Source organism: Triplophysa dalaica, chromosome 4 (genome assembly GCF_015846415.1).
Source record: "Triplophysa dalaica isolate WHDGS20190420 chromosome 4, ASM1584641v1, whole genome shotgun sequence".
Taxonomy (NCBI): domain Eukaryota; kingdom Metazoa; phylum Chordata; class Actinopteri; order Cypriniformes; family Nemacheilidae; genus Triplophysa; species Triplophysa dalaica.
The window spans coordinates 5644025-5664829 of record NC_079545.1 but is presented as its reverse complement, the minus strand read 5'-3'; the positions used below and the strand labels follow the sequence as shown (position 1 = coordinate 5664829).

The 20805-nt window shown below is 39.8% G+C and overlaps 2 long non-coding RNA genes across 2 annotated transcripts; both read left to right on the top strand.

Moving 5' to 3' along the window:
* The first annotated feature begins 2607 nt into the window (after nucleotides 1-2607).
* Nucleotides 2608-3919, top strand: LOC130418843 (uncharacterized). Its single transcript, XR_008906417.1, has 2 exons — nucleotides 2608-3148; nucleotides 3256-3919. It is a non-coding gene; the product is annotated as an uncharacterized LOC130418843 (long non-coding RNA).
* A 1342-nt stretch (nucleotides 3920-5261) lies between these two features.
* Nucleotides 5262-20515, top strand: LOC130418844 (uncharacterized). The gene is made up of 3 exons (XR_008906418.1): nucleotides 5262-5788; nucleotides 20132-20235; nucleotides 20337-20515. It is a non-coding gene; the product is annotated as an uncharacterized LOC130418844 (long non-coding RNA).
* The last annotated feature ends 290 nt before the right edge of the window (nucleotides 20516-20805 follow it).

Sequence of the window (20805 nt, the reverse complement as noted above, 5' to 3'; positions counted from 1 at the left end):
ACAGCGGACTATATTTAACTGCTGGTGAGAGAGGGATGCAAAAAAAAGTAAAGCATGTACTGAGAATGAGGTATGAGAATATTGTGTAATAATAGCTAAGTACGTACCATATATGTTAGCTAGCTAATCCATTGCAATGTATTTAGCTATAACTATCAGTACAACAAGTTACCAAAGCAGCCATCTGTTTTGCTAGTTCATTTTTCAATAGTGTCTGTAATTATCAATGACAAAAGCATTCACATTGATGTTTGTTTTCTTCCTAAAATAATCTGACTTTTGAACGAATGAATGAATAATTTAAGTGGCTCACTCTTTAAAACAGTGAATCGCTGCCGCCTACTGGCGCTTTCAATACTTAATTTCTTTCTTTTTATAATCTCTTCTATGTAAGAATTTATGTCAGTTTAACATACATTCTAAACCATTACATCTTAAAGACATCTTCTAACAGGAAACGTCCTATATACGTTTTGCAGATGAGCAAACACTCTAAAAAATACGTCTTCCAGATGTAAACGCAACACATCAAATAGACGTCTCTGTGATGTTCGTGTGCTATCTGGGACGTTGAACACCCACAATGTTCAAACCAAATCTATGCCCTTGCTTGCATGTCTTGCCCATCAAAAGAAATAAAGTGTCCTGATGCAGTTTCTTGAGGCTCCAGTTGATCTTGGCTGGAAGTGATTAGAGAGAACCAGTTTTATGCAGAGTACCTGCATCTGGAAAGACAAGGTTTTCTGGCACAAATTTATGGGTCAAAGGTGAGATCTTCTGCCATCCTTTAGAGATGCAAAACGCAAGAAGAGAGAGGAGAGAAAGAACAATACCCCGCAAACCAAAAAACCCTGAAAAACCCGAAAACAACAAATTAAGAGACCTTTCTGGTGGTCTCTTTTAAATTGTAAGGATGTCACATCCTACAGACGTGACTGACCCAATCAGGAGATTGGCGATTTTGGAGGGAAAGTTAATTGTCTTTGTCTATGTTCAATAGTAGCTTTACAGAAGAAAATATATTTTAAAAAACCTGAAAAACAGGTAAAACACAGTGCATGCTATTTGTAGAACAAGCAAGGTCGTTCTTATAAAACTATGATAACGGAATTTACTGAACCTTAAAGCTAATTTAATGCTATATCAAAAGATATTATTTTGTTGTATTAATTTATAACCTATGATAAAGGTAAAATAAATTGGAAGGATAAAAAGAGTAAGGACAGTAATTTATTAGTAAAGGAAAACAGTATTTACCTATAAAATGCAGTTACAGTATGCATAAGTCACAAACTTCACCCAAACTGAAACTGAGATATGCAGCGTCATACGTCTAAATGAAGATTTAAGGTTGAAAATTACTTCATCTTACGATATGTAATACATACATATAAATTAAACGTATAATTATTATTATTATAAAAATCACAAAGCTAAACTTTGTTTGGGACACGTTGATAAGAAGACAGACCCCGAAGTCTGGAACACTTTCATCATTTTTTTCAGATAAAAGTCAAAACCTGGAACCAACTCACTCGTCACACACATTAACATTTAATTTATCTCTCTCTAATTTACAATTCACCCACAACAGTGTTTTCACAGTCTTAACAGGTTAAATGACAGCCAGGTTGAAAACACTGTCTTTGTTTGGGGTGGGACGGGTGTGTGGGTAGGAAGGGGGGACAGACGATCCCACAACATAGCTGGAACTTCATTTTCTTTTTAACAACTGACTGCATGCACCGCACTTAAACACAGGCAAGTTCTCTTTAACACTTAAAACCTGACTTTAAAATACTATTTTATTGCTATTTATCAATTTAATTTAACATCAGTACTGCTTATTCTTTATCTTATCTTGTTTCATTGACAGACATTATGGTCAAAGACCAAGCATTCCGAAACCAAATAATTTTCTCTTCCACAAACCCCGGGGGTGTGATTAAATAAACGTTATGGACAACAACAAAGAGTGCCATAAATGTACACAGGATGCACGATCAAAGGGTCATAATCAAACAACTGGCAGGGGGGTAATAAACATTGTGGGTAATAAATCACGTTTTTACATTCTTCTCCATCTTGTTCATCTGGTACTGTCTGATGGTGGAGCCTTTTCTTACACATTCTTGTAGTTTTTTTGTGTGTGTGTCAGATCGTATAAATGTATTCCCAGAGGAATAAGAAATACATCTTTTTGGGATGCACTTAAACTCTGACCAATCTGTTTGAAATTATATTATTTTAATTATGGAGGATCTTTTGACAGAAATAGAATATAATATACATAACTATGTTTTCAGAAGTGTATGAAGAGCTTACACAATGAAGCGTTTTGTTTTTATGACCTTAGAAGGAGCTATTTATGTCTACATACACCGTGGGTCCTCTTGCATGTAATTCGCCATGTTCTGTCAGCCCTTTTAGTGATTTCGAACGAGAGGGGGAGAGTGAGCGGTTGGTTCCATTTCGCAAACTTGCCGCTAAACTTATCTGACTGGACCATTTAATGGTCTTGAAAATACAATTATTTACATGATGATACAGTAGATGTTGAATGATCTGCGAAAATCATAATGAGGGCGGCTGTATGAATCCAAGTTCGATTCTCGGAACCCTAACATTACAGAACTATAAACCTACAAGCTTCAAACACTGTCAGACATGCAATATGTAACGTTCTTTGTCTTTGACAACAAAGGTACATTTTGTGGCTTTTACATTTACCTCTGCTGAACTGCATTAAAATCTCTCTAAACATCCCGCAGTGTTATCTTTGCTCATTTAAAAGAAATTATGCTGCATGAGGAGTGGAATGTTTGGCATGTAACCAAACCTTTTCCACCCCCACTATAAATTGGCCACAGGTCCCCAAGTATCACTGGAGCTTTTTTTTCTTCTTTTGCACCACTCCCTTTTCCTGTTTTCCCTCCTGTTCCCTCTCGGCTGTATTTAAGGCCGTGCCATTACCCAGCCCACATTATAAGCTGAATCTAAACTTCACTATCTTGGAAGACATTTATTAAACCTGGAAAAAATGGAAGGGACGCGCTCAACTGAAAAAACGTATCTTGTATGGTCCATCTTCAACACTTTTTGTTGCTGTTTTCCACTTGGAGTTGCAGCTATTATATTCTCATGCAGAGTAAGTCAATTTCTTTCAAATTTTAATCCATGTTTTAGAAACAGAAGCAAATGTTACTTAATTAGGCACAGATTTTGGTTCTTTAATTTATATTAATGCAATTGTAGGCAGACACTGCTAATTCACTCGGAGATGGAACAAAAGCGCGGGAGTCCTCCAGGACAGCCAGGAATCTGAATATTGCTGCAGTGGTGATCGGGATCATTTGCCTCATTATTATTATCGTGTCCTATATGATCCCAAAGGGACAATGATTGAAGCAACATTATGGAGTGACTGTGATTTTTTTTTTTAAACATCTGTTGCTGATCAAGGATGATGAAGCCCAGTAGGGATCAGGCACGCAATCACAGCCACATGTTGCTTAGATTTATGAGGAAACTGGTTAAAATGTGCTCAAAATCTACAAAAATGTACTTTTGAAGGTAACACGCATTATTCCAAGATTTTTCGAAAATGTTTGTTGTTTCGAAAACATTTTTTGGACTTTATAAGGTCCGCATCATATAAAAAACAACATGTATTGTTTCATAGTTTAAGCCTATTTAGTATGTATGCATTGTTCTTATCTTACACAATGTTTTAAGATCATGTACCTTTATCTATATAAAGTCATTTATACAAGCTAAAGAGCTTAACCATTTGTTTCTTTTATTTTATACCACTGTACTGTATATTATTGCTATGATGTTCAAGCCTTTTATTTTTCTACTCATCATTTTTGATAGAAGCCTTTCAAACTCAATCTATTAAACCTCTATTAAATAGTCATATTGTCCATATTTTCCCTCTCTTGCTGCGATAAGTGGGGTATGTCTCTAATTCAACATGGGTCAGATTCTTGTGTATTTTTGCAAAGATCAAATCACAAATTCTGTGTAACGGTCTAAGCTCTCATTGTTGCCAAAGCTCTGGAGCTGGTTATGAGAGACTAAAAGGGAGGGGCACACAAAGAACTATTTCATACTGTAACTTTTCGTACAATAATCCCAAATCAGTTTAACTTCTTTCGTAATGTTAAAGGTTAGACTGAAAATTGGTACTTGATGGGAATACTTATCTTTGCAAATAAGAACAAAAGTTAAACATGGTCTTGATCATTTCTTTTTCAAGACCACTCAAGTTCTTTTATAGGAATGGGGAGTGTCTCAAACAGACCATTTTCTAAAACCCCGAACAAATTCCTGCCCAACTAACATCCTACACATTGGGGTGGGCTTTTGGTTTCTACAGCTCATCAACAGTATTGTCACACAAAATCAACCGCAAGTTGAAATAAATTTTGCACCAAAAAAGCAGTCAATTAAATGATATTTAAAGAGGATTCTAATTCATGAATTTACTTATTATCAGAGTGTCAAAAAACGACCTGAACACATGAGAGAAGAGTATTTCTGTGTCAAGTACTTTCCTCCAGAGTTCGTATAAGTTTTGGAAAGTTTTTATAATAGCCCTTTATGACATCATGCTCTCACGTAAATGTGCTTTCAGTGCCAAGTGTTCATTTGTAAAGAGATGTATATGAAGAGTTTGGTTTCAAAATGAGATAACTCATAAATCATGCTTTTTATCATGTTATCATTTTTTTATTGTGTTAGTCAGCTGTATTTATTTTTAGCCGTTATGGCTTAAATCAAAACAAAAACCAACTGCAGTTTGATTAAATTAATTGGAATGCACGATAACATTTTTTTTTTGGAGTAAGCATAAAGAGTTATGTGGTGCCCTGCTCTCCCCTACAGGTTATAAACGCTGCTTAATGTCAACATAAATGAGCCACATCCATCCAATGCGGTTTTACCATGGTAACAACAGAAGGACAAACAAGGCAAGAAGCTGATCCACATGCAGTTTAAAATTTACTGAAAACAAATTGAGGTAATCTACAAAAGGAGATCACAGACAAAAGGCAATATCAAATCCTTTTATTGTCACTCAACCGTAAGTGCAACAGAAAGGAGAAAAACTTGGCAGTATGACAGATATAAAACAGAATGCAACAATAACAGGAGACAGACGGTGTTGACATTATTTTAACAGTATATAGTAATAAAACTACACTGCCATTGTTTTCTGCCAGACAGTGTGCGTGTGAAACAAGTCGTCAATTTTTTCAATTTCAATATCTGGAAACGCAATTCCATGCAACATGTCAAGGAACTCTTGTTTCCATAGTAAGTCGAAGGGAAGTCAAAAGGATCATCGTCGCGTCCAGCTGTTTGTAATCTTAGAAAATATTATTGTGTTTTTTTCCCGGGCTGAATCGGAAATGGCATACTTCCTTACTAATAGGCAAAAAGCAGTAGGCGAACAAATAGTATGTCCGAATCGTCAGTTTTCACAAAACAGTAGGCGAGCAATACGTTTGTTTACTATTTCTCCCGAGATTTGGACGTGAATACTTTGTGTCCAAATATGCCTACCTACCTACCTACTATGTAGAAGAAAACATGAACAGAGTAGTATGTCCGAATCGTCAATAATCTAAAAGAGTAAGCGAGAAATTCCGGGATTGTTTACTGGTTACGCCCAGATTAGAAGTACTCAGCAACGGATACTTGAAATGCTCTAAATCCCATGATGAGCCCACGGGACAGGATACCACGCAGAGCCCCAAAAACAGTCTCAGCCAACTTTCAGGTACATTGAAACATGCTGTTAGCTATTGTAAAGCTAATGTAACATTAACATTGACTTTGCTTTGTGCTTAAATTGACCGTGTTTAATATTGTGCATAGTTTTAATTCAATTTAATTACGTAGCATTAATATTGAGGTTATTTTCAGCAGTTTATATACATTTGTGTTTTTTTATATGTATATTTGCCCTTTACAATATTAGATATTCCTATTGTTCTCTATCATCATCTTGTTTCGAGATCCACCTATGGGAGAACTGGACAGCTGCCTGGTTGCCCTATACACTTTCAGCTAGGCTCTGAAAGCCAGAGGAATGCACTTGAAAAAGCGGTGCATGACACGTGAAAAATAGAACAACCCACATGGGGTCCCAGTAAATGTATGGATGGCATGTGGCAACATTCATAAACAAAACTGACAACGCACAGAGATAGGAATTTATGGTGTTTCACAAATTATGTGGAAGCGACGTATATATATGTAAGCATACACGGGGGTGCCGCTAGGGTTTTTGGGCCCTCTGGCTGATTTGTAGTCCGAGCCCCCAAAGAGTAATTGGATATTGCTTTCAATAAGAAAATTTGAACGGTTTGTAACAATTACTGACATTATGCATACATAACTGAACAAATAATTGTAACTGTATACAGTACAAGTCATTACAAGCATTGTATCCTCTCTCTTTCAGACACTGTTAAAACTCTGGCCATTTCTTATTCGTAAAGTGCCAAGTGTTTTTCTCTCAGCAAAATCTTTGATCAGATCTTTGAAATCAAGCTGTCTTGCTAAATCTTGTTCAATAGACAGCATGGCAAGACCATTTGGTCTGTCCTGACACATCTGATCTGAGATAGTTACACTTAATTGAGCTTCCTGAAAGCTCTCTCTCAACTTGCAACAGTCACAGGCAAAGTGCAAAATATGTGCAGTGCAATGCACATTTCACTGAAAATACTCTGGACTTATTTTTAAATTATTTTAGGATTTTTAGGACTGTTTTTATCAACAGGATTCTACAATGACTTAAATGAGACGAAGAGGATAACTATAGCAGATTACAGCATACATTTTGATTGATTTCCTAAAGTTGTTGCAAGTACAGAAGCTTTAATATACGTAAATGGGCTAGTATAGCCTTTGTTGCGTTTCTGTCTTTCCTAAAGCTCATCGCAATCAACTCGATTCTCGAATGCATAAAATACTTCCTCGGCATATTATGTTACAAGACCTTTGGGTGTGTAACTGATTGAATTTAAAGCCATAACACAAAACAGGGAAAGTAAATCACCTTGTTTTTTTTTTTAACTCTTTGACTAGTTGTTTTCTTCGCCTCGACCTCTCTTCTCTCTCTTTTGATACACTGATTTTGATCCAGTGCCGCTTCTCTGAATGATCCGCTTATGTCTTTTTAAAGGCAGGGTGTCCGAATTACGCTTGTTTAGACAAAGTAGGGCCGAGTACAAAAACAACCTTGTAGCCAATCAGCAGTAAGGTGCACTGTACACAGGATGGACATTGGTCGAGCCGAGCGCTGACGAAAGCGAAAGATGGGGGAGGGGTGTTTTGGTGATTTAAACATCAACTACAGCTATGAGAAATTGGACACCCTGCCTTTAAGGGGACACAAACACACCGCATACGTCTTTAGGGGAAACGCACATGCACACACGGGTTCTCCTGGGCCCCCAGTGAAACGTGGGCTCTTACAATCATCCTTATTCTCCCCCTGTTACATCCCCCTGAGCGTACATACTGTATAAGCAATATATAAGCCGTGCTTGCGGCCCTGACTAAAAGAGGGATATAGAGTAAGGCTATGTAGAGCCAACCCTCGCTACAGATTGAGCTACGAGAGTCCAAGTAACATCCAACAAATGGGTATATCTGACAAATGAAAGGGTAGAAGCACAACTTGCAGCAGCACAAATGTCCTGCAGTGAAATGCCCCTAAGCAGAGCCCAAGAGGCAGCCATGCCTCTGGTAGAGTGTCCTCTAAGCTCTAAGGCCCCCTGGGGGCTAAAATTCATATGCCATGAATATCGCTTCCACAAGCCAACGAGCAAGGTGTTGTTTGAATATGGCATTCACCATATGTGGTGGAGTCCAGTAAATGAAGAGCTGATCGCTCTTTTAAAAGCACTTGTCCTGGCAATATAAAGGGCATGCACAGGCCAGAGAGCATGTAAACCTGTTATCCTCCACAGAGAAAAAAGAAGGTGGGTAAAAAGCGTATAGCTCAATCACATGTCACAGCTTGGAAGCATTTTAAAGGCCCGGTTAGACTAAAGAAAACCGTGTCTCTCCTAAGATCGAATTTAGTGCACAAGGAAAAAACAGAGAGTGCATTAAGAACACTGACTCAGATGCAATGTTGGTTGGAAGAAAGATGTTGAGAGAAATGTCACAATGGCTCAATAGGCTGTTGTGGCAAAGCCTCCATCACCATCAAGAGGTCTAACTCTGGCACAGCTTAAAAAGGCACAGGATGGAAACAGAGAGCATCCTTCATGAACTTGCAAATAAGAGGGTTTTTCCCCACCAATGTGCCATCGAAAACGACATGACAAAGAGCAATAGCTGCTAAATAGACCATAAAGATGAGATGGTGAGATGGTGGTCTAGTGGGTTAAACCACAGAACTGGTAAATCAAAGGTTGCTGCTTCGATCCCAGCATCCACCACCAGTGTGTCCTTGAGCAAGACACTTTACTCCACGGCGCTCCAGGGGGATTGTCCCTGTAATAAGTGAACTGTAAGTCGCTTTGGATGAAAGCATCTGCCAAATGACTAAAGGTAAATGTAAATGTAAAGGCGGGGGTGTCCGATTTACGAATTACGCTTGTTTAGACAAAGTCAGGCCGAGTACCAAAACAACATTGTAGCCAATCAGCAGTTAGGTGCAGTGTACACAGGATAGACATTACATTAGCCTAGCACTGACGAATGCGAAAGATGGAGGTAGGGGTGTGTCTGTTTTGTTGATTAGAACATCAACAATGGCTATGAGAAATCAGACATCATGGCTTTAATATTTTTTTTTCTATAAGGGCCTGCAAAAATATAAAATATCAGACTCTGAGCACTGATATGCTACCAGCCTTTACCCATCGCACCACTCCTTGAACTGATGGCTCTCACAATTATCTCACAGAGACTGTCTAGAAGAGGCTCTCGCCTTCTGAATCGTGGGAATAACTTGCTCTGGGTTGCAGTCACTTGAGTCTGCGGCACCGGAGTTTAGCTAAGAGCGCCAGGAAATGGCAATTCACGGGGAAATCGATAGCTTCCTGAGTGCATTAGTGACCCGTGCAAACCACACCAAAAGGGATGGGAATCCCTTGTGGCAATGAGGAAACACATGCTCGAAAAATGCGAGTGTGGGGGGCTCGCAGAAAACAGACAGCTAACCTGGCCTGAAAGTCAATCATGCCTGGCAGTTGCTGATCCACATATATGTCCTCCTGTAGACAATGGGGAAGTCCAACCCACGAGCTGTGAGAAGTAAACCAAAGGTCGCGAGATGCAAATGTCAACAGAGAAAAGGTAGAGCATACAGGTCCCTTTATGCATTAGGTGAGGGGCCATGCCCATGCTTCTGCAGATCTCAGGTACGGATGCCCTACCCATAGGTGGATCTCGAAACAGCATAGATTTCATGTTGAATGTATCAATAAAGTAAATTGATAGATGTGGTCTAGCATTTTAGCAGCATGAAATCTGAACACGCTGCTGCTGTGACTTCCACATACAGGGACATCATGTTCATGCCCCTCCCCCTGAAAATAACGATTGACTGACAGGAAACACTTTCAATTTTACTACACAAAAATTATTGACAATACAGTGATTAGGATGGGGATTCTTATTAACTTTTTTTGTTGAAACGCAAAATAGCTAAATCTGTTGTTATTCATTACCTTTCATGATTAATGTTATATCAAACATGCCCCACATCTTATAAAGGTTTGTGACCTACAAGTACTTGACCGCGTTCTGGTAACTAATTTGGCCTGCAACCCACAACATGATCTGTGCTACCAGGTCAAAAGGGGTGAACCAGGGGCATCAGGCAGTGCATCTGTAAATATATATTTTACATTGATCACTTCTTCGTTGCGTGTGGGAGGTATGGAATACATCAGAATTTAATGTCTTTTTTCTAAGGATAAACAATTTATTTTAACAGGGTAATGGCAAGCTGTTTTGACGTAAAAACGTCTTGGTTACATCTGTAACCTCTGTTCCCTGATGGAGGGAACGAGACGTTGTGTCGAGAACGATAGATGGGGTTCGCCCTTGAGAATCAATCAACTCTGTCTACTATAGAAAAGGTAAATGAAATTTGGCGAATGAAATTTGCATGGCGGTCTCCGCCCCCGGATGTCCGGTATAAAAAGAAGCTGGCGTGCAGCATTCATTTACATCTTGTTCTAAAGAGCCTGAGAGCCTCTCATGACTGCAGCAGAATACGATACGCGTTTGTGGCATAAGGGACACATCGGGGAACTGAGGTTACAGACGTAACCAAGACGTTCCCTTTCTGTCGGTCTCTCAACGTTGTGTCTCGTCCTTGGTGGAGAACGCATGGAACGTGCGGACTGAGTAGGTAACCGCGAGATGGAGGTCCACCTGGGGAAGCTCATGGGTTACCAAGAGTGGGAACCATTCTCATGAGGATACATCAGACGGAACAGCCCACGGAGGGGGTGTTACAGCATCCAGTAGCACTTGGTCCGGTTAGAGCTATCTGTGATCATCTGGTGTCCCGGCCTAAGGGGGAAGGCTGCTCTGCCCAGCCAACCCCACAGGGGGTGCTTGCTTAGTGATGGATGGAATGCCTGTTCTTAACCAGTGTTTGGGTAAGAAGAAAGGTTGGTGAGGTACCAGTTTCTTAGACATGTGTTTGGGTAAGAAAAAAGGTAGATAGCACACTCACCCAACCTCTTGGAGGGTGGGAAGGTGCTTTCGCAGGCATATGCCCCCCCGGATGCCAGTCCTACATGCCGCCAGGCAGGACGTGGGCTGACACCGGGTTTACGCGAAGGTTGTTAACCCTTGCGAAGGTGTTTGGGCGTAGCACAACCCGTAGCTCTACAGATGTCTGCTAGAGAGGCGCTTCTGGCCAGTGCCCAGGAGGTGGCTATACCTCGTGTGGAGTAAGCTCTCACTGCCAATGGGAATGGGAGATTCTGAAATCGGAGGGAAGGTTGGCTCTGCCCTTTTGCCTGCCTGGCGGGACAGCTGCACGCACTGTCGGTTTGAGAGTGGTCGCAGCTGTCGTGTGTGTACGACCCTACGCCACGCCAGGGCGTGAGGTCGGGTTGCCGGGCACACTCCAGTGGAGTGTGCGATCGGCTGCAAGTACACCCGGGGAGAAGAGAAAAACTCTGCGAGTAAGTGGGCGCCAGGCCCTGAAAAGGGTCCGGCTTTGGTGACGAGGCAGGAGCCGTCCGTACCGACCGATCAGAGCCGTGGCTGTGAAGGTCAGTCCCAAAGTTGTTCTCCCTGGGGTGTTCCCCTCAGTGTCCCTTCTCGCGAGAAGATTGCTGACGGGGTGGAGGTTTCCCCCTCGACCTCCGCTTCCGGGGTGCATCCTGTGGGGGCACAGGAACCGGAGCCGATGTCGAAGGGGTCCTAGTTTGCCGGGAAGGAGAGGTCACGCGGGATCTTGGAGGCCTCTAGGCGGCCGAGTCGCAGCGCAGAAAAATGTGGCTAATTGACACTGTCTGCTTCTTCACCGTCAAAAACTGCTGAGCGCAGTCCTCGACGGTGTTACCAACAACCCACCCTGCGAGATGTGTGCATCAAGAAAGCGGACTTTCTCGGTGTCACTCTTCTGCTCAAGGTACAGCCGGGGGTGTCTCTCCTGGACCACTACTGTGGACATCACCCGACCCAGGGCCCGTGCCGCCACCTTGGTCGCCCGTAGACCTCTGTCAGTGGCGGCACGGAGATCCTGCATTATACCAGGGTCGGCCTTACCCTCGTGGAGCTCTCATGGCTCCCGTCTGGCTATTTGTGGCTCTCGGAGCCGGTCCCGTCCGGCCTTCCAGAGCCCCTCCACCCAGTCCCGTCCGGCCTCCCTGTGGTTCCCGAGCAGGCCCTCCGGCCGGTCCCGACCAGATGTATGTGTGCCATTCAGGAGTGGAGTGGCACACTCTGCTGATGGGTGAAGCAGGGAGAAGAGGATATTATCCTTTAGCACTCTTGAACCAAGTTTGTTTGGGTGGAGGCCATCTGTTGTAAAAAATTGTCTTTGACTCCAAAAGAGATTCACGTTGTCAATGAAGTTTAGTCCTCTCAAGTTGCAGGTTTTTTGCAGGCATATGTTCAGACTGAGTAGCCGAGAGAACATATTTTTTCCCCCGAGCTGGGAGAGTGGTTGATCACTCTCAGCATGGTGATCAACCACTATTGTCACAGATGTCTGTTTATTGTCGGCCCACTACAGTGGGGGTTTAAGGTGGCGCTGATTGGTAAATTTGAATGTATCATGTAGGTTTAGTCACATGGTCAAGGAAAGTATAAAACGGAAATGTAAGATAAGCTCTGGGCTCTCTTTTCTCTTGTCTCCTCGCTGGAAGCTCCTCTCCGGGAGCTCTGGCTCTCCTTTTCTGGCTCTTATTCTTCTTCTATACTTTCTCTATTTTCTTTTCTATCATCTCAGGTAATATCACATACATTTGGAAACTGTTACTTGTATTATTTACAATTTTATGCATTTACTTTGTAACCATTTTTACTCTTATGCTCCCAACTTCCCCCGTGAGATGCAGGGCCGGTGCTTGCACAGCTGATTCAAACTATCAATCACGCCACCGGCCCCGCCTCACGGCTCCCGTCACGTCTTCCTTACTAAAAATGGTCTCATCATAGAATAAATATAATTTCAGAAAAAAATAAGAAAATTAACTAACAAAGTTTGTTTGTCAAAAAATAACCTTTTTTTAGTTTGGGATTCTTTAGAACTTCTTCAAAAAACACAGATAAAATGTGTTCTTTGAAGAAATTGTGAGTCACATCATATAAGAGCATCTGCAAAATGGACAATAGGAAATGATCAAAGGAGAGGTATAAGAAGGTTTGAAAAAATAAGACAGGTTGAATAAAGCTATAGCAATTATAGACATTTTACATTTTTGGCAGTTGTGTTCTTTGTAGTCAAAACATGGTGGGGCCTGAAAAAAAAATCTGTCAGAATTGGGAACAGTATACTGTATTTATATGAAGGATTTTTATTTTTACAGCGGTTTTACCTGTATTTTATATTTTGCACTGAATTAAATTGCATTTTAGCATTAACGAAAATGTCCAAGGAACATGTACAAGTAATTTTCTGACAGTTCTTTATCCATTTTTTACGGTGTGTGCTTTCTGAGGAAGAACATAAAGATGCATATAGATTTCTAATAGCACTTCATTACTACTTGATTGAATAGGGAAAATCTTGGCCCATTAAGCATTACCACTAAAAACACTTACTGGTTATCTTTGAAACAATTTAAGTGTTTCCTTTCCCCCTAAAAGCAGTAGGCAAACAACTCCTACAGAAGTGCCTTTTTACACTTTCAAGAGCTTTCTGACATCAGACCATGCCTATGTAAATCTGTTTGATGACAGACATGGCATTTCCTGACTTCTTTTCTGCCAGGCGATGATGACCACAGACAGTGGCGGTTCTACATTGAATCACTTTCCGGGCGAAAGCCCCTCTGGGTGCCCCCACCTACTCCCACCCATCCGAGAAAAAAAAAACAGCCATGTTTTACCATAACTATATAAGTGTAAGACGAACCTTATATTTCTCAATTGCACAAATCCTTCAACAGAACATTTTAAAAACACAATTCTGCACCAAACAGTATAAGTTATCAGAACTTAAATATACTCTATATACATAAAAGTGGCAACATATGTACAATCATGATGTAACATGAGCAGAGAACAACAATAATATAAAATATTAAGAATAATATACAAATAAAATATAGAATAAATATTCTTAATAGCACAAATCCTTCATCACACAAATCACACAAAAGCAAATCTAAATATTACACTATTGCACTAACAGAAAACACAAACTAAAACCTGACCTTTCTGGCATTCCTTGATGCAAATTATCAATAATGCCATCATACGAAATCTGCCCCCTATTGAGTTATTGATACTGATGATAGGAAGGCCAGTGAGCTGTTCTTGAGACATGGTTGAGCTCAGGTACGACTTGATCAACTTTTGAAAAGCTCCTCTCTGCTTGAGCCACAGTGACTGGCAGAGTAAGTGCAATCCTGAGAGCAGTCCAAAAGTTGGAGATCTCCGATAGATCCTTATCATGCATAAAAGTGATATGTTCAAGGAGGCTGATGGATTTTGATGGCTGACCAGTGGCAGAGGATGCTACAAAATATTTTAGAAGTGCCCCTGAAATTGCAATTGAATTGCAATTGAAATTGACATCAAAAGACTACAGTATAACTCTTATGAATTGCAAATTTAAATAAACATGCCCTTACATGCCAAATGTCTGTCATGACTCATTAGATGCTATATTGATCTAATCTAAGGGAGGAAAAATTAGCTCCTTGGTTACTGCCTCGAATTATATTCTTTGTCACAACAGAGTTATAGCAAATGTTCGTCTTTGAAACGTCCTACACATTTGTAAATTCCGTTGGCTAATTACAGGGCCCAACATTAACCCCAATGATGGAAATAAATAATAACTTTACTTGTAACAGTTTTGTTGCAAAGCACAATCTTAAGGTGAAATTAGATCCTGTGTTTGTTGAGTTAAGACCGAATTATTGTTGTATAAGCATAGCAAGCATCATAGCAAGAAGGCTAACAAAGGTAAGAGTTAAGGTTTCACCACCAATTATCATTAGCCCTTCATTGATGACATGGATAACGTCACCGTAATCATACAGAGAGAACGTAGATTCATACCTTTATCTTTTGCTCTTTTCTCCTCTTCTACTTTTATTTTTTCCTATATTGGTCACCTGACGGCTTAAACCTTTTTCTCTCCATCGCTGTCGCTGTGTTTATCTGGCACTCGACAATCAACAGATTTCACATCCCCCGGACACTGCCACTGACGACCAGAAGTCAAGACTAAACCACTTCACCTCCACATAATCATTTTGGATTACCTTTTTTATTAGACATTTCACACACACAATTCAGAAAAAACAAACCAGGCAAATTATAGGCCTGTGCTTTAATATTTTGAATGAAATGTGCGTTATTTGGAAGAAAGTCAAGGTGTGACTGACTTTAGCCCAATAAGTGGATCCCCCCTCCTTGTCCGCTCCATTTGGGAGAGGTGACCTGTTTATCCCAGGCCCGCGCGGCCCCTCCCCATTCTACTTTTCACACAGATTCGCAGCAAGCAGGAGCGGCAATTTGCCAATTCCCCACACAGACAGTTATATTATAGATAATAGAAACCCGCTTAGCGGCGCAGATTTTTGTTTCTTTTTCAAGTGCTTTTGCCGCCCCCCCATGTGTCGTGAAAATTTGCCGCCCCGGGCGACTGCCCGGTTCGCCCGTTCCTAAAACTGCCACTGACCACAGATGATCTTGCTCTTTAGCAGCAGCATCCTAATTCATATTTTGCCAAAGTCAACAACATTTTACGTTCCTTGAAGCTGGTGGCTGGCATCAGGTAAACAGAGAAGGAAAATTTTGTTTTCCAGGCTGTTGGTCCCCAGTGTTAGGAGTAATAAGTTACAAAAGTTGTGTTTTACAGTACGTATTACTTTTGCTGTAATGCAGTTGTTTATGGCATAACTAATCAATTTTCAGTATTATTTCACTCGTTACATGTTCAGTATCACTTGCATTACAACAAACTTTTCGCCCGCAAGACATTAACAAATCAAAAATCCCACAAGTAAATTCTATTTCCTGTTCGTTAACAGACGCATATGGTGTCATTCATCTCCCTCTGGCTGGAGGAATTTTGTATTTTAAGACGATTTCAGCCTCTGAGCTTGAGGTCCACTATTGGCCCCGCCCGGTTTGCTGTAAGCCCTAGCTCCAGTGTTGCCGGGTTCGCGGTAATCCAGTGCGGGTTTTGAGCTGCTTTCCTAATATAATGCGGCCGCCAAAATGTTCATTTATATTCTAAGGATAAATGTTAATTGATGAGAGTCTTAATTTGTATTCATACCCAGATGAATTCCTGGCAATTCCAGGACCGGACCCATTTTTAAAAGTGTGGGGAACAAGCGTCTGACAGGCAGGCTTTAGTACAGGGAGGGACGCGGTAGCTTAGCTCAACCAAAGAAGTGGTATTAGACAATGCATCCGAATAATGTGTTTTCCAATGTTTCGTAATTGCCCCCCTTGGTGAATCATGAATTAACTGTGATGAATTGAATAACTGAGTTAAATTTCATAAGCCACACTCAAGCCTAATTACTGCCAGACCTGTTGAATCAAGATATCACTTAAAGAGTAGGTAGCATGAGATCATGAAAATCCAGAATTCCATTTCATCCAGTCTGTTATGTTGCCGTGTTTGAAAGTAAGTTGTCTGCCAAGTTGTAAGTCCGAAGGTGAATAAATAAAAGTTATTTGCTTGTAAAAATGGGGGTCTACTCTGAATCACACAAACAAGACGTGGAATAGTTCACCTGCGTATCTACGTCACTATACATAGTTATCGCCTACGTTTTGCAGAGAATGCTGAGAAAATGTATCTCTCCTCTCCGAAACACTGTCGCTCGTTCGTGATGCGTGTGTATCATGTCTAGAACCTGTGTTCTACGATGTGACACAGTCGGTCTTATTTCAACTACCAAAGGAAGAACGTCTGAGGGAAGAATGGTTACAATTCATTTTTCCAACGATACCAAAGGAGTATAACCCCAGGGATGTACTGTGCGCGCGTCATTTCACCGAATATTTCTTTAATAATCATTGCGCGTTCACTGCAGGATATGTCAAACGACGATCCTTGAAAGAGGATCTCACATTTGCTAAAAAACATCTTAATGATCCCCAAAACTTTTGGGCAAATATTCCGTGGACTGATGAGACAGAGGTTGAAATTTTTGGAAGGTGTGCGTCCTGTTGCATCTGGCGTAAAACTAACACAGCATTTCATAAAAAGAACATCATAGCAACAGTCAAATATGGTGGAGGTAGTGTGATGGTCTGGGGCTGCTTTGAAGCTTCAGGATCTGGATCTGTTTTGGAGTGGCTTAAGACCGGACTTAAATCCAATTAAAATGATGTGGCATGACCTTAAAAAGGCTGTTCATGTTGAAGTCCCTGCATAATATGTGATTCCCGTCTGATTGATGTGTCAGCGGTAACATCAGTGGTCTAGTTGAAGACTACGTATCCCATCATTCCTCGCTCCTACCCATCGTCATCAAGCTACACGATTGTTGTTGTTTTGATTGTGTGCCCTCTAGCTGTGATTTCTATAAAATGCACTTTTATTAAATAAGACCATTATTTAAAAAACTGCATTTTGTATTTATTCTGGTCTACTTTGTTTTATGTTAAAATTTGTGTGATGATCTGGATCATTTTAGCATGACAAAAAACTAAAAATCAGGAAGGGGCAAATCATTTTTCACACCCATGTATATAAGATAAACATTTCTTGTAGCTGTTTGAGGCTTACTCTCCTCCTCCCTGTTCATTTTAATCTCAGGTTGAATGTTCATTAGTGCAAGTCCAGTAAGCCTGCAGTCTTTCATCCTGTTGCACCATGCACACACTGCAGTTTCGGAAGTGACAATAGCATTTAATTATGGTGAATTCAGTAAATTATCATATGGAACAGGTATAGTCACTCACGCATTAAGGGATGATAACTACTATTTTTCGGCTAAAGACTATTTTAATTTAAAGTAAACTACAACTGATATGCGTGCTATGTTTTGCTTATGCTCGAAAGGCTGTTTCATGGAGCGACCCTTTGAAGTGCTTCCATGTATTTTATTTTTAAGTGATTTTTATGCTAGATATTTGGTCGTTAGCTCATTAAGCTCGGCACTTAATTTGTAAAAAAAAAATATGCTCATTTACGTTTGTTTGAGGTTTTTATTGTCTTATAAAATAGAAATCTTTTGGGATTTTTTAGGTCTATTTTCGGTTTTTTTTTTTTTTAATCTATGAAGATCTGGCAACATGTTACTTTAACAGATCGTGAGAATGGCTTACCATACACACATTTGATTTTACAACATACACACTATTTATTTTATTTATTTACTCTCATTCTCTTGCTCAATATGTCATACTTTACACAGATTAATAATACATTTTAAATACTATTTAAATATTTAAACAAATAAAATTATAACTAGCGTCCTCTTATGGTACACACAGTGCGTACAGCCGTACGGCTGCTTGCACCACTGACCACAGATGTGTCTACCTGATAATAAGATAATATGATAGAGGCATGAGATGCAAATACTTATTTTTATGGACACATTCAGATTAAGATGCTTGTTAAGTGTATGTGCACAATACTGTAAATGAAAACATGTGTGCAATTTTCAGCATTCTTCAGTATTTAGAAACTGATTCTCTGGCAGAAATTTGTGAGAAATACCAGGGAATTTTTAAAGCCACGCTATTTTAAAGGCGCAATTTTTGAGGATACTGTAATTGTCGAAATGTTAATGAGGCAATGAGCTTAACTAATGCTTAGTTAATCATTATGTTGTGAAAACAAAGTATTTCTAAAAAAAATCTACTTTAAAATTTGTATGTAGTGTTCTTACCTTGAGTATAGTTGACAGCAAAATCAACCAAGGAAAATGGACGAAAGTGGCGCGCAACAGCGGGTGGGGGGTGGGTACTGCTGTTTATGATCTGATCTCGCGATAAAGTTGACAGGGGGACGCATTGCTGAGTGAGTTCCTGCGATAGTTTTTACCTCACAACTTTAATTTTATTTTTTTAAAAGTGGGCTAAAATCTGAAAATGTGTTACAATTGCATGAGTTTTCACATTTTTTTTATTTTGATTTAAGTAGCTTGGTCCAAGTGTCAAAGCAACAAAAATATTTAAAATACTATGTCTATATGATTTTAAAATTAAATTATGATTAAATTAAGATTGATAAAATTAATTCAAATGTCACAACAACATTAAAAATAACTTTAAAGGCATATGTGCACATTGTAAACACCTATGGAATTAATTTTGTTTGCACTTGTGTGTTCCATGACACAAAAAGGGTCCCATGTGCCCTATTTGAGACCATGCACAAATTTCCCAATAATTACCCACCTGGGAACCACATGGGGAGTCCACCTAGGTTCACCCATGTGGGTCCTAGATTGGTAACCTATGCGGCCCCAGATAAGAAGCCCATGCCCACTCTGTTCCCCTGTAGACCATGTGAAACCCATGTGAGCCCCACATTCACGTGTTTGCTGGGAGTTTACCAAATAATAAAATTGCTGTTATTTTATTCACCCCCTGTCCCCCAGTAGCTATACTTCGAAGATGTGTGTGGCATTGCTTTTTCAAGAAGATTTATGAAGATGGTTGAATTAACGAAACTCAAATTAATAATTTATTTACTTTAAGTAAAAACCGCTAATAAATGCAGCACTAAAACAATCCCTGAGCATCGACGTTAAAATGGCGTCTCATAAAGCGAACTGCACTGTGCAAGAACTGAACGCTATGATCATAGATAGCCTATTATAGCATATTCAGGAGCATTCCTATCACAATTTCGAGTGAATTCCAATCGCATTTATGTGCCCCACGCACTTATAAGGGCAGGTGCTTCGAAGTGCAAGTTCTGGAGCACTGTAAAAAAATGATTTGATGTGTATTCGTTTGTTACTTTATGTTTTGTTCGATTAGATCCTATTCGATATACTTATGCTATGGTCAAGCAGGGATTCTTACGATATAACCGTTATAACGTTACACGACATCTTGAAACCTTTTAAGTAATACGTAAAGTGTAACATTGAATGTGTGATTTGAAACGTGATATACGTTTTTGTATGGTTGTGTATTCTTAAATGAAGAAACGTGACGAGTATTTCGATAGTCATACAAAACCACATCTACAACAGACGCGAGGCACGATGCTAGTAATGGCGGTTATAATCTCTTTTCGCGTCTGATGATAAAATATTGCTTCGGATTTGAACATGTCATTATAGATTGCGGTTTCGTTTTGTCACGTTTATAAGTCTCATCTCATTCTGGGTGCTGCAGATAACGTAAAACACAGATTCTTTTTTTAGCCTTTTTGTTTCAGTGATGTGAATTCAAATATGAATATTTGGTTTATAGATAGGATTTTACAGTTTACTAATTTCTTATTTTTATGTTTCCTTAATAGCAGATTACATCTCTCATGTGGATCCTGTCCAGTGTGTTATACTTGTTCTAGATCACTTGAAAGGGACCAAACACAATTCATTTTTGTCTTCAGTCCACATTGGGGTACAGTAAATTAATCAAACATTTTAGTATGACTGAACTGAAGGTTGTCTTTGGTGTTCATAAAGAGATTATTTAACAAAAATTGTATTTTTTCTTTACAGGTAAAGGGGGAATTATGTAAAATTACTGCCTTTTCTCTGGAAGAAACCTTTATGTCTAAACTAGATGGCTACACGCCAAAACTCTTGGAGCTTATGAAAGCTAAGGGAGGTGTTGCAGGACTCAAGATTCAGCCTATACTCAATGTATTGACTCAGGTATGTGACAAGTAGCTGTATAAACCAGGGAACCTGCTATAATTTGTGTATTAAACAAATCTGATGTTTTTTTGCTATTATTGTCGAGTAGTTTTGAGCTCAGTTTTAAACAGTTACATATATTTGTTTCTTTACATACATGCCTATTTGGAAGGAGGAGTCAGGGACTAACAACAGGTTAATGCACTGATATTTATTAAGAAAACAACATGTGCAAATTGCCACAATGTCCACTTTAAAGCCTGAAATAGAACAGTCTTTTAGGAATAGGGAACGTTGTCCTTAGTTCAGTATGTGCTATTCTGTCTGCTTT